Source organism: Aphelocoma coerulescens, chromosome 6, assembly GCF_041296385.1.
Source record: "Aphelocoma coerulescens isolate FSJ_1873_10779 chromosome 6, UR_Acoe_1.0, whole genome shotgun sequence".
NCBI classification, from domain to species: Eukaryota; Metazoa; Chordata; class Aves; order Passeriformes; family Corvidae; genus Aphelocoma; species Aphelocoma coerulescens.
The window spans coordinates 29245278-29260490 of NC_091020.1; the positions used below are offsets into that span (position 1 = coordinate 29245278).

General features: G+C 40.1%; 1 protein-coding gene across 2 annotated transcripts in view; it reads right to left on the reverse strand.

The window, feature by feature from the left end:
- Positions 1 to 15213, reverse strand: part of ABLIM1 (actin binding LIM protein 1) — a 193983-nt gene that overhangs the window by 155355 nt on the left and 23415 nt on the right. Inside the window, exon 1 of one of the 2 annotated variants that reach the window (XM_069020087.1) lies at positions 14617 to 14637. The exons of the other annotated variant lie outside the window; for it this stretch is intronic. The gene's annotated coding sequence lies outside the window, so the exon portion shown is untranslated. Of the gene's footprint in view, positions 1 to 14616; positions 14638 to 15213 lie in introns of those variants that run through there. 2 annotated transcript variants of the gene reach the window in all.

Consider the following 15213-nt stretch of genomic DNA (forward strand, 5'->3'; position numbering starts at 1 on the left):
CAAAGCAGGCAGTTCAAAATAAATTCCACCTGGAGTACCTGGCTGCCATCAGCAGTGGGAAAGGCTGGATCACACATTCCTTAAAGACACCTGCAATGGAAACATAAATCCTTTGTTCCACTCTGAGCAACTGTGCTTTTTATGTGGACACCTTTACATGGATCACATATTCTCGGAAGCTCAGTTTCCAGATAACTTTATTACACTGTCACTAATTTTTCCAGCTCAGAACTATTTTTAGCTTCAGATAAAAAGCTATTTTTAAATTTAAACCCTGGCAAGAAAATTATCCTGGTGGTATCTGGGCTAAATTTATTATTACAATTCTTTTTTCATCATTCTAAAATGCTAAAATAATAAGAAATTATGGTGTTATCTAACAATGAATAAAAACAAAAACTAAAGAAATCAAAGCCCTTAAATGTTCTATAGTCTTGGACTCCACACTTAAGAGAGGTCATTTTATATCAAAGATATGAGACTTCATTCTCCTCATCTCTAGGCCACTCATACCTTATTCCAAGAGGAACCAGAATATGTTAAGAACTGTCTTTTAAAATCTCCCTCTGATCTGGCCATACCAAACCCCCCTCACATTTCCTAGTCATCTGTCTCAGCAAACATATTCTTCACGATGATCATTAATTATTTTGCAAAGCAGAAATTCCTGGAAATCTAGGATGGAAGTCCCATTTTCCAAAAAGTCATATTTAGCAAATTTGAGAGTACAAGCAGCTTCCAAACTAAACAAATGAGTTAGGTCATCACAGAAGTCATTCTTACTGTTCTTCAATTATAACCACATAAGAAAATCAAAACTCTAGTCCTGGAAATAATCAGCAGTACCTCCAGCCCAGTATGCATTTTACATTGTCAGAAATTAAAAACACTGCTCTTCTATGCAAATGATGTTACTTTTGGGTAAAGATACACCAAAATCAGGAGAAAAAAAAGCCTAAGTGTTTCTGTCCCATTAAAGTTGTTTAAAAAATAAAAAACTTCCAGCATATAATACAGTTAAAGCAGATGATAAATCCTGAATCTCTAGAAGAGACTGCTTCCTGCTCAATTCTGCCGTACCAGAGCACATGCTCCTTTCCAACACAAACACACACACCCAAATGTGAAGGCATCTTCTCATAAATTTAAATACACATTATGAATAAAACTACCATAAGGCAAGCTGACAGGAGACAAGTTGGGAATACCTTGGAAATATTTTAAATAGCTCCAGTGCCTTGGAGAGGTAATTAACTGTCCTGTCTTAGAACTAAATAATACAGAAGCTGAAATGAATATTTCAGAACTGCCTGCAGTGAAACTCTTATTTGCAGCTCAGAATAAAGAAGTTCTATTTAAGGAAAAATCTACTTGAGGGGAGGATGCCTCCAAATCTTTCCTTAAATGAATTTTCACTTAAACTTCTTGTGTAAGTCCCATTACCCGCTGGAGCAGTAAGGTCTCCGCAGACAAATACCCACAGACTGACAAACAAACTTGCATTGTTGCCTGTCCAAGTGACCTCCAGGTTATGTCCCTGGCTGCCCCACTGGGGTTAGAACACAGCACTGTGTTCCCTGATGACCGTATCTATTCCAGAACTAGGGACAAATGCCTCCACCTTCCAAACACGTGAGCGAAGATCTGTGTGTCCTCAGAACAGTATGAGAATCACCTCCAGAAGCCCTGCCATGCTCCAGGAGAACTCTGGGAAACGAGAGGCATGAGCCAGGCTGGCCCACTGCTGGCACACGGCAGCTGCTGACAGCTGGCCACCACAGCTGGGCACCACGGGCACAGGGACGGCTTCACAGCCTGCACCGACTCCAGCTCCTGGACAGCATCCACACAGAGCTCTGCAAGGGCTCAGCCTTCAGCCTGCCGTAGCATGGCTTCACAAGCAAGGCACCAAGGTATCAGAGCACTTGATGGCTTTGTGGCGCCTCTGACAACAGAGAGCAGCTCTTTAGTTGTGACCCTAATGCACCATCTCATTGCAGCAGACCTCAGATCTCTCAGATCCATGGCAGTACTATTGTGGAAACAATCGATTCAATAGCAAGGGACTAAGACTCTTGGGAAGTCAGTGCACTTAGCAACAGAGAAGCCAAAAAAAAAAAAAAAAAAAAAGACAACCTCTGCATATCCGTCACAACTACCCCATAAAAGCAGAGGCCCTTTCCAGGCAGCTCTGAGTATAAAAGAGATCTCCTATGATGCTGAATTAGTGCCTGTGACCAGCACAAGCCTTTAAAAATACCCTATGACAGGGCCCTGAATTTGAAGAGATGTTCAAACAAACATCCTTCTTCAACCAGCAGAGAAAGGAGCCTGTCAGAATATTCTTAATTTTTTCCACGTGGCAGAGTGGCACAGGCACAGCATAAGAGTGATATTCAAGCTGTAATTTAGAGAGCAAACATAACAAACAGCTCAGAGCAGTTCCCATGCACTCATCCTTTCCTCCTTTTTTACAGCCTTCCTGAATTTAAAGGGAGACACAGCTTTTTTTAAAACAATCTTGGCTGAGTCATTAATAAGAACAACAGCAACAACAAAAAATTACACGCTGGGACTAGCTGGCAAGATCTGGCAGTACAGGAGGCCCTGAAGGCACAGAGCCAGACAGCTGGAGCTCACTGGCCAGGTGGTGCATTCGTTCCTTGGGGAACCTGGCATTAGTCTCACCCAGCAGCTGAACCACAGAATAATTCTGGCTTAAGTGTTGGAAAAAGTGTTTAAAGACTTGCTCTCTCAGCTGTGGGTGAAGGTGGCATACATCAGAGCCAGGGTAAAGCAAATGTAAATTACTGCACTGGGAGTAGGAGGTAGGCAAAATGTACCAGATTTAGAATGAGTCCTTAGTCCTTCATGCAGGCTTGAGGCAATGGTTTCCCACAGAGGAGAAGCTTGGACACTGGGGACATGGCCCACTGGGATGCTGCAGTGGGTCCCTCTTCACAGTCATTACCTACTGTGGCACTGAGGATGTAGACAGGCAGAATTATTTTTGAATGCTGGCAGTCTTTACACACAGACTGTAATGGGTTTTCTGCCTGCAGACATTTCAGAAAATTAATTCAAATTAACTTCTGAAATGGATTACAGAAACTACTTCAAAGCCTTTTGTGGACACTCTCATTCATAAATAAGAGTGACCTTTATCAATTTCAGTTAGCTCATTACAAGAATAAATTAAGATCAATCAGAGGCCCTTTAACTCGGAATTCACTTCTTTATTTAATTTGGATTAATTGTTCCTATGTCTCTCCATCAGACCGTGTCAAACTATGAGGCTGGAGAACAAATGGAAAGAAACAAACATTCCTGCAATATCTTCCTGGTCATTACACTAAGGCCCCTGTAATATAACATGTTCCCACATAAGGCTGTTACATTCTTGCTTCTTATACCAAAGTAACTGTGGGCTGTAAAACTCACTGTTTTGGATAAAGGGAAAATATCCTAGTAATATCTGAAAATGATACATAGACACTGATTGCCTGGACACACCACTTGCATTGTTTCATGATGTATTTTAGCTTCTTCTCTAGGGCCCTGACATCCACAAAAGTTCTGAGCACATATAACTCCCCCAGAAGGACTCAGGCCAATGACAGGAGTAGCAAACAACTGGCAAATCTGTCATATTTAAAATCCTTCTGTCATCCCACCTCACTGTTCCCCAAATCCCATTACCAGAGAGCTGGTTTTGTATTGGTGACTATACTGATGCACGTGGGACAGCACAGCCAGGTACCATCTGCAATTACAGCGGTACAGAAAAGTGTAGTATTTCCCACAAATATTTGGCAGCAAAAGCCTTGTGTACTCCAGAAAAGCACCCCTTGGAATAGCTAGGGGCAGCTTTTCTCCCACCCCCAGTCCCCTGAGGTTAGGTTATGGCTGGAGGTCAGCGAGCAACGAGGAACACAGGGTGCCAGGAGTGACAGGGTCCCACTCCCTCGCATCAGAAAAAGCAGCAGAAGCAAATGACGCATCTGTCGGGCCTCACTCCAAAGGCAACCGCGGCGGAATGCTGTGGATGCTGCCAACTGTGATTTGAGCTGCACTCGACAGCCCTCAGCTTCTCCTCAAGTGCAGTCTATGTACAGAGACTACTGAAGGAGCTCAAAGCAATGAACCAAAACACCCTGCATTTTACACAAGTCTTCAGAGATGGAAATAGGCTCAAGGATTTGGTAGCAGTTGCTCAGCACTGAGGCTTTTCCTTATAACCAGGGTCGCCCACTACCTTACTTGTGGACAGGAATAACTTGTTTTGACAGATTTACTGCTCTTGCCATTTCCCCCGAAACCTTCAATGAAGTTTTTATGAACCATTTCCTTCAAACACCCTCTCACGAGTTGACAATGCAAGGAAGTTACATTTGCAGAGTGGAACAAAGTCAGACAGATGGGAGGCAAAGCAAGCTGAAAAGAAACTCATGCTGCTTGCCAAGCATCTTCCTAATATTTTCCACAACAGGCTGTAAGCAGTAATCCCCACTTTCTCAAATATCACATCTTCCCTAAGATCACGATTTTTAAGTCACCTTCTACTCTCTTACTGCATTACTAAATGAACAGAATTAATCAGACAACCTTTTTGCCTAATTGGAGGAAGAGCTTTGTTATATGTGACAAGAATCTGTATTTATCTCTTAAGTACCTAAAGCAATGAGCACTGGAGAAACTGAGCAGCATTCCACCGATCCAGTCAGTGTGACATTGACTTCCTAAAGAAAATCAGCCCAGTGGTAGTGTGTTAACTGAAGGCTTCACCAGTTACTTTGAAATTCAGATGAGCATAAACCTTTGGGACTCCAGAGACTGAGCTGCACTGTCAGTGAAACCTGAAACAGCACAAACCAAGGCGAGTTTGTCCTTGTGTTGGCACCTATTCAGTTACTATGGGTTTGCAATATGCATGCACAAGGAGGGTGTTTGAGGGGAGGGGGTTACCATGATTCTCTCTCTGTGTCTTTAGCATTGCTCACTACGTGTTGTTGTGGAAGTGCCAACATTACCAGCACACAGCTACAAGCAGAAAGGCAGCAGGAGTGAAGCAGGGAAGAGCAAGGAGGAGGCGTTAATGAAATGCCTGCAGTGGCATCCAAGATGTCTGAGCTCAAATCCCACCTGTGTCAGAATTCTTGAAGAATCTTGGGCACACCATGATAAAATGTTAAAATGAATGTGCACTGGAAAATGATGGTTGTTTCTACTTGCCTTAGGTCTAACACTGACAAAAACCTGTAAGTACTTAAAGTGCTTTGTCTTCTTTAATTGTAGGTTTCCTGAAAGCTCTTATGTAACACTCATGCAGGAGATGGAAGAGGAACAGACCAGACTTTATGCTGCCTTACAGAATGCATGCCAGCCATCCACACTGTCCTCTGCATTATCCATATAACACCATTTGTCCCAAAGAATTCAAAGAACTTTACAACCTTTAGCAGACTATGAAGCAGGCTGGCACAAAGTCCTGACACACAGAACTCCCACGTTGGTGAGCAGGAGGGGTTCCACATTCAGACGACCTGTTGGATAGGACTTGCCAATGCAGTATTGCCGGAGGCAAATCCAGACTCTGAGAGCACAGCACATTATCTGAAGCCCTTGAACTTCATCCTGTGATTAAAAGAATTACTTTTAACTGTGAACAACTTTTTCGCTTTGTTTTACTGTCCATCTACGTTTTGTAATAGAATGGAAAGAGGTCCAAAACTGACTTTCAGAAACATGCCTGTACTCCTATCCTCTTCAAGACAAAAAACCTGAAGGCAGACCAGGGAGAAAAAGCGGAGTTGAAGAGATGTAAAAACAGAGGTGACCTGTCAGTTTCCTGAGTGTTCTACTTGCAAGTCCACAGCCTAATGAAGACAGGCTCAAGGAAGGCAGCCTTGTGTGGGACGGCTTCTACCAGTAAAACTGTAAAACAACAACAGGACGCAAACTGGTGAATGCAGTAACTGTATAAGCAAACTGTAACACTTAAGACTAGAAGCTGTTTACTACATGGGATACAACTTCTTGCACCACTGAGACAAGAAGTGGAAAGTACCATAATTAAATAACAGGCCTATTATCTCTATTAAGTAACTTACTCACTGATACATCTAAAGATATGGCAAGCAGTTAGATGTGGATTATGAAGACAAATAACAACTAAGGCATTATAAATTGATCTTGGATTGCTGAAATTGTTTCAGGAACTTCAATGCAGTCAGAATCTTGATTTCACATGGTATCAACCAGCACCTTCCCAAGGAGCTCACTGCTGCACTGCAATGTATAATTGACAAATATCCAATGCCAATATAATTGATAGGCCAAGAATCTGTCATATTCCTTCCTCACAGAACTTCCCTGCTGAGAGCTGGAAACAAAAAGCTAAAAGTAATATATTCTGTGTAATGGAATGAATTTTATGTCTTCCTTTCCCTACCACATCTGTTTATTCCGGTACATAAGTGTGTGTTTCTACATTGTCAATGGGCAAGCAAACACTTGTTACAAGTGCTGCTTCCAGACTGACTGGCTTTGGTACACCACTACTTTACTATAACTTTCTCTTGAAAAGACTAAACAAGGAAGGAAAGAAGCAAGCCTGGGGAAAGTAAAATGCTATTTGTCACGATGGGGCCTCAAGAGAAAACAGTAAGTTTTATCTTCTTCTACTCTGTTCCATCAGTAATTTGCTAGAAGTGTCAAACTCTAAAAGCTCTTCTAAGCACTGCTGCTATTGCCAGTTTCAAAGTTCGTACTTATCACCTTCACTGGAATAAAGGGAGGTGGTGGGGTACATCTGCATTAAGGAAAATACATGTGACAGTGCTCCTCCTTTCACCTTATCAGCAGGCGGCAAGTGTTCAGGTAAAGCTGATAAGGAACCCTGCTCACGGGTACAGATTCATTTTAGGATATTTCTGAGAGACAGTTTCAGTTGAATAGGAATTATTTATTCAGATAAAAAAGGCTTGTGGGAACCGAGAGTGCAGAGAATATTTCTCTGCCTGTTTTGAAGGATTTCACCCCCCTGAACAACACTGGTTTTGACCTCTGTCCTTGGAAAAAACTGCCTACTCTCAGAGAAGAATTAGAAACTACACTGGTGTAAATTAGGTGATAGACTACTTTGTAAGATTGTCACAGGGTGAAAATTTTAGAGGTTTTGGGTTTGTTAATGTAGTAAATAGATAAAAGCAAAAAACATCAAAATGGAGGACTGTTGTTTTCTCCAAACCTTCTTTTTCTTCTTCTTCTTCTACTACTCCATATTCTGCAGTAAAAGTAGTTTGGGATGATTGGACAAAGAATTCCGCAGTTCCTGGCTTTGTTACTAAATAATTGGTAGAAAAGTAAAAATAATGTACGTTTTTAGTAACCATTGGTTGATTTACCTTTAAAAAGGCCATGTAATCTTGATAATTCTGCTTTCTCCTGCATTCTCTGCTTTGTGCTATGTCTGGGTCACACTAGTGACTCTGTTTCTCTGATAAGACTTAATAAACAACTATCAAGAGAAGCAGCGAAGGCTGAGAGTCCCGTTTGTCTCTTGAACTCCTGGCAAGGACTTTGAAAGATCAGTCCCATCAGGAGAGGCATAATTACGGCACAGTTAGTGTCAAAGACTGACCAGTACAGATACATAGTCCATACCTCTTTAAAGTATTTGGTTTAAACTGCTTTTTCTGTAAATTAACCTTTTTACAGGACTGGATGAGAAGTGTGCCTAGAAAGCTCACCGAGTCAAACACCATATTCACATTTCTGAGGCTGTTCCTGATACTGCTTAAAACAGACAATGCAGTGTGGTAAAGGAACAAGACAGGGATGGCAACAGAAATGGAAAACAGAATTACCAGGCAAATAACTGAATCTCTTGCTTTATCTGATTAAAGACGGTCTCTGTGTAATCTCTCAAAAAACAAATTCTAACTATCTGAAATTTGCACCCAAAAAATATAGTACTCAAATTTACTAGGTAACCTAAAAAAATTAGCCAAATATTTTTCAGTCTTTTTTAAGGAACAGAAATTCCATTCCATTCATGTTAAATCAACACTCAAGATAAAAGCCTCACATTCGGACAGAATAATAATTTGAGAGTGTTTACTTAAACACTTCAGTACTCCATCTTTTTCATTTGTAAAATGCCACTCTACTCCCTTACAACTTCATATAGCACTGTCACTGAAGGATCCAATTACCAGAGTACCCAAATTTGTTTAAACCAGCTTTCAGTAGTATAATCTAAATCCTGAGAAATACCCTAAAATCTCTGGAGAAAATAGACACAGGCTTATCCATATTGTCCCAGCCCCATGCTGTACTATTATACACATATCAGAGCCACACACTTGATGGCAGCTACGTGCTTCAGTAGCAGTGGATTAAAGCAAGTTGCATTTCTTCTAATTAAAAGACACAATTTTTAAAATGATAGAGAAGTCAGAGCCATCAACGATGGTAAGTCAGTTGTGAATGGAAGTAAAGTGATGCTAACAACCATCTAATCCTCCTCCCTGTTACAGGCATCCTGGGAACTCTGCAGGACAACAGCAAGGGAATTATAACAGCAGAAAGTAAAGTCTTATAAATCTGGCATTAAACTTGTAAATCTTCACTCATCAGGTGAGTTTTCCAGACATGATAAAATAACATTAGGCACTACACACACAAAGCCTCATAAGGACTATCTGCCCAATTTTACCTGACAGCTGAGAGCAGGGGAATTCTCCTAAATCCTTCTGGTTTTCTGTTCCTTAGCTGACCCCATCAGCTTGCCTATTTACCACCTGTTTCTCCTATAAAAATTGTAACGTTTTACTTTGGCTTCTTCTGCCATTTTTAAAAACCTAATTGTGTAGCAAAACACAGATGTCTACTCTTTCTGTTTGATTTTTAAATGGCAGTAACACTTTATAGGTTTCAAAAAAAAAAGATTAAATTATTAAACACATCATTCCTGTAACTCTCAGGCTTTTGAACTTTCAAAATGGAAAAAAAGATTTTTTGCAGTAAATCTTCCATTTAAAAAAATACTGCATGAAGATTACTCTCTTTTAAATAAGCAAGTTGTTGGGTTTTTTTTAATTTGTAGGGCTATGGAGTCCTTGCTGCAAAGAATCTAGAAAAGTCTGGGCCTCTTTCAGGTATGACTTTGATGATTACTCAGAAGCATAAAATAAAGAGGGCAGAAGTGATGCAAGATCTAAAACGAAAAAACACTTTCAAAAGATAAAATATCTTCCTAATGTCAGTCTCATCTACCACCTAACCATGCAGCTTCTGTACAGTCTGTCTTTTGCCAAATCCCTTTTATAACTACTAAAGGAAATGCTATTCATTTGCATGCAGCTGCAAAAATAAAGAAGGTAAGCTTCTTATTCTCATTTGAATATGAAATATAACACAATGGTTTAGGAAAACAGAATCTCAATATTTTTAAAAATAGGAACACATCAGATATTATTGATCACCTAATGTACTGTATATTTTAGAGAACAACTGCAGCTACTTGTAGTGAGGTGTGTCTACCATGGTACCAGGTCTCATGAAGCTTCCACTCTGCTGCAAAGTTAGAAACAGACTGCATTGAGAAGAAACAGATGCAAATGGCAGATTTAATGTTTATACTCTTTCACTCCACTGAATCCCAGAGAGCATTACAAACTTCACTAATTATTTGTAAAGTGTCCCAAATCTTACAAATATTTTGCTAGCAGGGAAGTCATCTCTTGGCAAAGATGCTACTGCTACTACAGGCAGCTCTCCCTGGGCTAGAGCAGTATGGCAAGCTAACTGTACTTATGGTTTATATATAAAAGTAAATAAAACAGAAAAAAATCAATCAGAACACTGGACAGTATTTAGGGAAGAGAATTGAAAAGAATATATAAATAGTTATGCATCAGAAATACTCCAGAAAAGAACACTCTTCTCCCTTCTATCAGACAAAGGTCAGTAAGAGGTTACAGAAAATGTATGCTTGCTCTACATGCCTGTAATTTGAGTAATAAATGGTAATAATAAAAGAATAATAGTATTAATTAAATTAATTTGTGTAAGTAAAATTACTTTCAAAACCAAAGGTAAGTCAACATTGTTCACATTGTTGCCTGTTCATTTCATTTCTAGTACTGTCAACATCAATTATTTGATGCAGACATTATCATATGTACAGATCAATAGCTAAAGGAAGTTTCCAAAGTTGTTTCACACAAGAGAATTCCATGAAGATTTAACCTCTAGAAGAACATATAAGTAAATGAAACACACTTTGCATTTTCCTCTTCTCTGCTCACAGTTATTCTTCATGACGTTTGTAAGCTTAGAAACCCTACATGGAAAAATTTTAAACGCTACTAAAAGAATGCAGGCAATACAAGTTAAAGGTCTCATGTAGCCCAGAACACCTAAACAGAAATGACAGACAGGAGGGGACTGAAGAATTCACCAACTGCCAAGACACTTCAGACCTCCAGCAAGTGCCCTGTGCATCCCATTCCTGGGCACTTTCTAGACCAACACTGCCAGCCCCTGCACACAAGGCAGCGCCAGCTGCAGTCACAGCACATTTAGCCACTCAGGGCCTCATGCCAGGGATGCCACATTCATGTCCACCCACATGTGCAGGCATGTCCACAAAATGTCTGTGCTCTGCAAACAGAACTATCTTTTCCACAGGCAAAGGGTGAACGTACTTGGAAGATGGTAACAAAATCAATGCTGCTGTTCCTTTGGAATACCCCAAAACCACTGACTGAGCAGTGTGCTCTAGAGGTGATTAACATGATGGCCATCATCTGCTTTTACTGTATACTACGGGGATTTTTTTTTTTTCACAGAGACTTCCATAAAATACAGTTTATTTTAGTGAATTTAGAGGGTTGGTGAATGAGAGGATTATAGGATGCCTACCAGTGAATTGGATTTGTGTTTGGAATGCATGCCTGTGAAAATAATGATATCTTAACAGACATAAGGCAAAAATTGTGTAAATGACATTTCCAAACCATGTACACTAATTTGGTGTTAGGGGAACAATAAAAGAAGAAAAATGCTGTTTTATAAATGTAAATATTATATAAATACATAATGTTTAGCCTTTCTGGATTTTACAGTAAGTTCTTACAATGAAAAGGAAAGCCTCCAACTTTAGGAAGAAAAGCAAGAGATGTACAGAATTCTTCAGACCAAAAAACACTGCACTGACATTAATATTCTCTAATGATAATGCTTTTAATTTTTAACAGGACACCACAAGTGTTTCTGCAGAAAAGCAAACTCCTAGGACAGCATTCCTGGTGACACAGACAGTTACACAGTTTTCAGGGTTCCACAAAGAAAGCTGATTTGAAGACTACCCAAGGGGAGATTATGGACTGGCGTTTATTTCAGAAAGAAATGCACCTCAGGTTTGGACAGTCCTAGAAGCTGAGGTGCCATGCCCAAGGCTGGTAATGGTGCAGGCATCAAAAATCTGTTTGCTAGGACATACTGCTTTAACTTAAAAAAAACCTTACATATATGTGGTGCAATACCATATATAGGTAGAGCACCTTCCCTTACTTTCCTCAGTCTTACAATGGTCTCAGGATAGTGAGTAAGCATAACCCTCTCACCTTATATACAGGACATCAGAACCAATAATTTTCTAATTTCACTAAAACTAGGAATTTGGATGGATTAGTGTCACGGACTCAATTTCTTCACTCCATTAATTTAGTGATTTCATCAAAAGCATGTTGCAAGGAGTTTAAAAGTCTAACCAAGCACTCTTATTTTCCCTTCTACAGGTTTCCCATTATTAGTATTTAACTGAGTGCCCGGATAATTTTAAGAGGAAAAAAATAGGTGCTACTTATCTATCTCATCTATACCATTTATAATTTTAGCAACTGATATGACACAGAAAGAGGATGAAGAATGGTGCCTAAGACAATAATCCCAGGGGGTTTAAGCTTGCATCATGGGTTTCCAGCATAGATCATGTTAGCCTGCCTTTTCTGAACTCTCTGGTTTTAGTCAAAGGAATTGGAACTGCAAAATATTCCAGGAAAATATGTACCACCAACCAATAGAAATGAACAGCACTTTTTATATGTCATATTCCCTCTTCCCTTTCACCTGGCACTTTGGTCCTTCTAAGCAGCCTAAGAAGAAAGGACTTGAAAGATATTAATCTGAACACAGAGTATTCAAGTCATGATGAATATTTAAGAGAAACAAGAATCCTATTTTTTATGTTTTCAGCTTAGTCTACTGTACCGCCTAGGCAATAGTAAACTAATTCTAGTAACAGCTGCTAAGAACTTTGAAGAGTATTCTTAGGATGTAACCAAGCTGAGAGTATTTTTAATCTATGATTATACATTGTCTAAGTCAGATCAGCATCAGTTAGGAGGTTTATCCAGACTCTGTTCTTGTTGTTATACCCTCACATAACCTGAGATGACTTCAAACCAAATCTGTATGAAACGCTGCTTAAGAAAGTGTGCAACAGAGAAAATTAAGCAGTCCTGCAATTTCTTGGGCAGGAAACATCTTCAGCAGAGTTTCATCTCTTTTACCCTGCAGTAATAACAGTAACTCAATAGTAACTGCAGATGGATGGACTGATGTTCCATAAACTCTAACACTGCTATTTTAGCCATAATGGAAAAATTCATTAGTTTCACAAGGCTATGTCAGATTTTCTCCAGTGCAGCATGAGATGAGGATGTGGCTGGTCTGAGGGAAAAATGCAGAATTCTGCAGCCTTGAGGAGGGGGTATTGGGTATTTTCTCACTTGATTATTTCCTTACTCTTTCCAAACATCAAGCAGCTGAGATGACAGAATAACGTAACTTCAATCTTTTGCTTGTATTGTCGGATTCTGCTACAGATTAGAGACAATTTTCCAATTATTTTTTTCTTATTATTGGTATTCTGAGAGAGCCTCTCATGGAAATGAAGAGGTAGGAGGTAACTATCTTCGTCAGAAAGGCAACCCAGCTTTGCACTGAGTAGTAAGGGTATCTTTTCCACCTCCACATTAATTACTTTTCACTTTGCGCAGTATTATGTAACATATTGCTGTGAAACTGTCTTGCAGTTTAAATTTCTCTACCCAAAACAAAAAGGGACCTGCTCCCTTACTGCCACTGAAATTGTGCACTGGCAGGAAAATAGAACAAATCAGTTGGAGGTTTCCAGACTGCACTGCTGAGAGGAATGAAAGAACAATTTGCTGTTAAATGGCTGCACGACAGAGCAAAGGGATACCATCCATGCCAGAGTGTTTAACCAAACCAAGAGATCCAAAAAAATACTGCTTGTTTCTCTCCTGTTAACACAGAACTGAGGGCACAGGAAGAAGGATCTCAGCAGGCCACCAACTCACACTGACAACAGGAAAAGCAATATAAGCGATTTTAACCAGCCCCCTCACACTATTCTCCGCCACAAGCATAGAAACAGGATGCACTTAGAACCAATGTAACTGTTATAAATTATTGAAACTCTGAATTTTTTTCTCTTCTGCTTTTATTACACCAAAGAATAGTAACAGGAAAAAGGAAATATAACAAGGAAAAGAAATACCACTGTAGCAACAGAGACACATGTACTTTGATACCCTCCCCATCCTATTGCTTCAGTATGTCACTATCTGGTATCTCAGAACAATTTCAGCAAAGGAAAGCCGAACTTAATGGGTAAAGGATAGGGAAGTCCAGCAAAGTATCAGTGTTTAATTTCCATTGCAGCTTCCTTACTCTCTCCCCTGGAATCATGAGCAATATCATAACAGAGGGGAAGGGTGAGGGCACCAGCCCAGCCCAGCCAGGCAGACACTCACCCTTGACACCTCAGTGTTAACTGGGAAGAAACACAGATGCTGTAGAAAATTACTCCTATGCTGGGACACTGACCCTCTTCACCAAGGGAAAGGAAAAGGGATTAAATGAGTTGGGAGAGTCAAAGAAAAGCACAGTGCTGAAAAAATAACTGGGATGTGGATTCCCCACTCCAAGACTAAACTGAATTTGTGAAAAACTGTGCAGAGATCTGTAGAGCCTGAAGTTCTTGCTTATATCTACTACACTGTGAAATAAAATCAGCCTATTGCTAGAACTGACTTGCCTGTTTCTTTTACAGGTGAAGCCTGTAATTCCAGAGTCATCAGCTGGAAGAACAGAGGTGCTCAAAGGAGCTCGCACAGTGCAATTAAAATCCTGTGATGTCTGGAGTCAAAAAAAACCAAAGCTTACCTGCTCCAGGGCTAGGCCACTTGTAGATACAGTTCCAAAAGACTTCAGAAACTGAATCACAGGCAGCAAGTTCCTCTGGACACAAGAATGTATGACAGTGGCCATCACCTCACCTTTCTATCACTCAAACCCATTTTATAGCTAGGAATGCAAAATTAGCAGGAGTTTGGGGATGGCTACTGCCAATCAAATCAGTATCTACAAACAAGCCAGAAAAGACATTATTTTGTTACCAAGGGGTGCACTGATTACACACAAGAACAGCATGAAAGCAGGGTGATTAAACTGAGTGAAAATACAACCACAGGACTGCAACTGTTTAGTGACACAAGTTCAAACCTGGTGAACCCGTACCTACAGATGTCCAGAGATCCAAAAGCCTTGCAGATTGACACAGAGGAGGCTGAGATTCAATGCAAAAGCTTTCTGCAGAGATGTGGGCAGGCTCCACACCTTACCCAGGTAAACACTCACGCTGAATGGCTGTTCAGAGTAATCAGAGAGAACCAGCAAAGAGGGTTCAGAAAGTTTGGTACAACACTCTGAGAGGTCAGTGTGTGCTGTCCCATATCCACATGAATCCTTCACCTCAGTTGTCACTGATATCCACTGCTGAACACACAGGCAACACAGGAAAAGCTCTGAGCAGGATACGGCTACAAAATGGGAAACTCCCACCAACCAGGGCATGTTACATTCATTGCACGCACTCAAACTAGAAGAACTCAGTGATCTTAGAACAATGAAAGGACTAGCACATAAAAACCCCTAACTACCTTGAATCTCCCCCATTAATAATCTATTCAGTATGAGATGTATCATAAGAATATGAAAGAAAAAACATCCTAACTGTGGTTATTCTTAACAGAAAACAGAGATCCAAGCAATTCTAAATCCTGGTTTCGGATCTAAATGAAGAATCTTTTTGAAAAAAAGTTTATAAAAAATAAG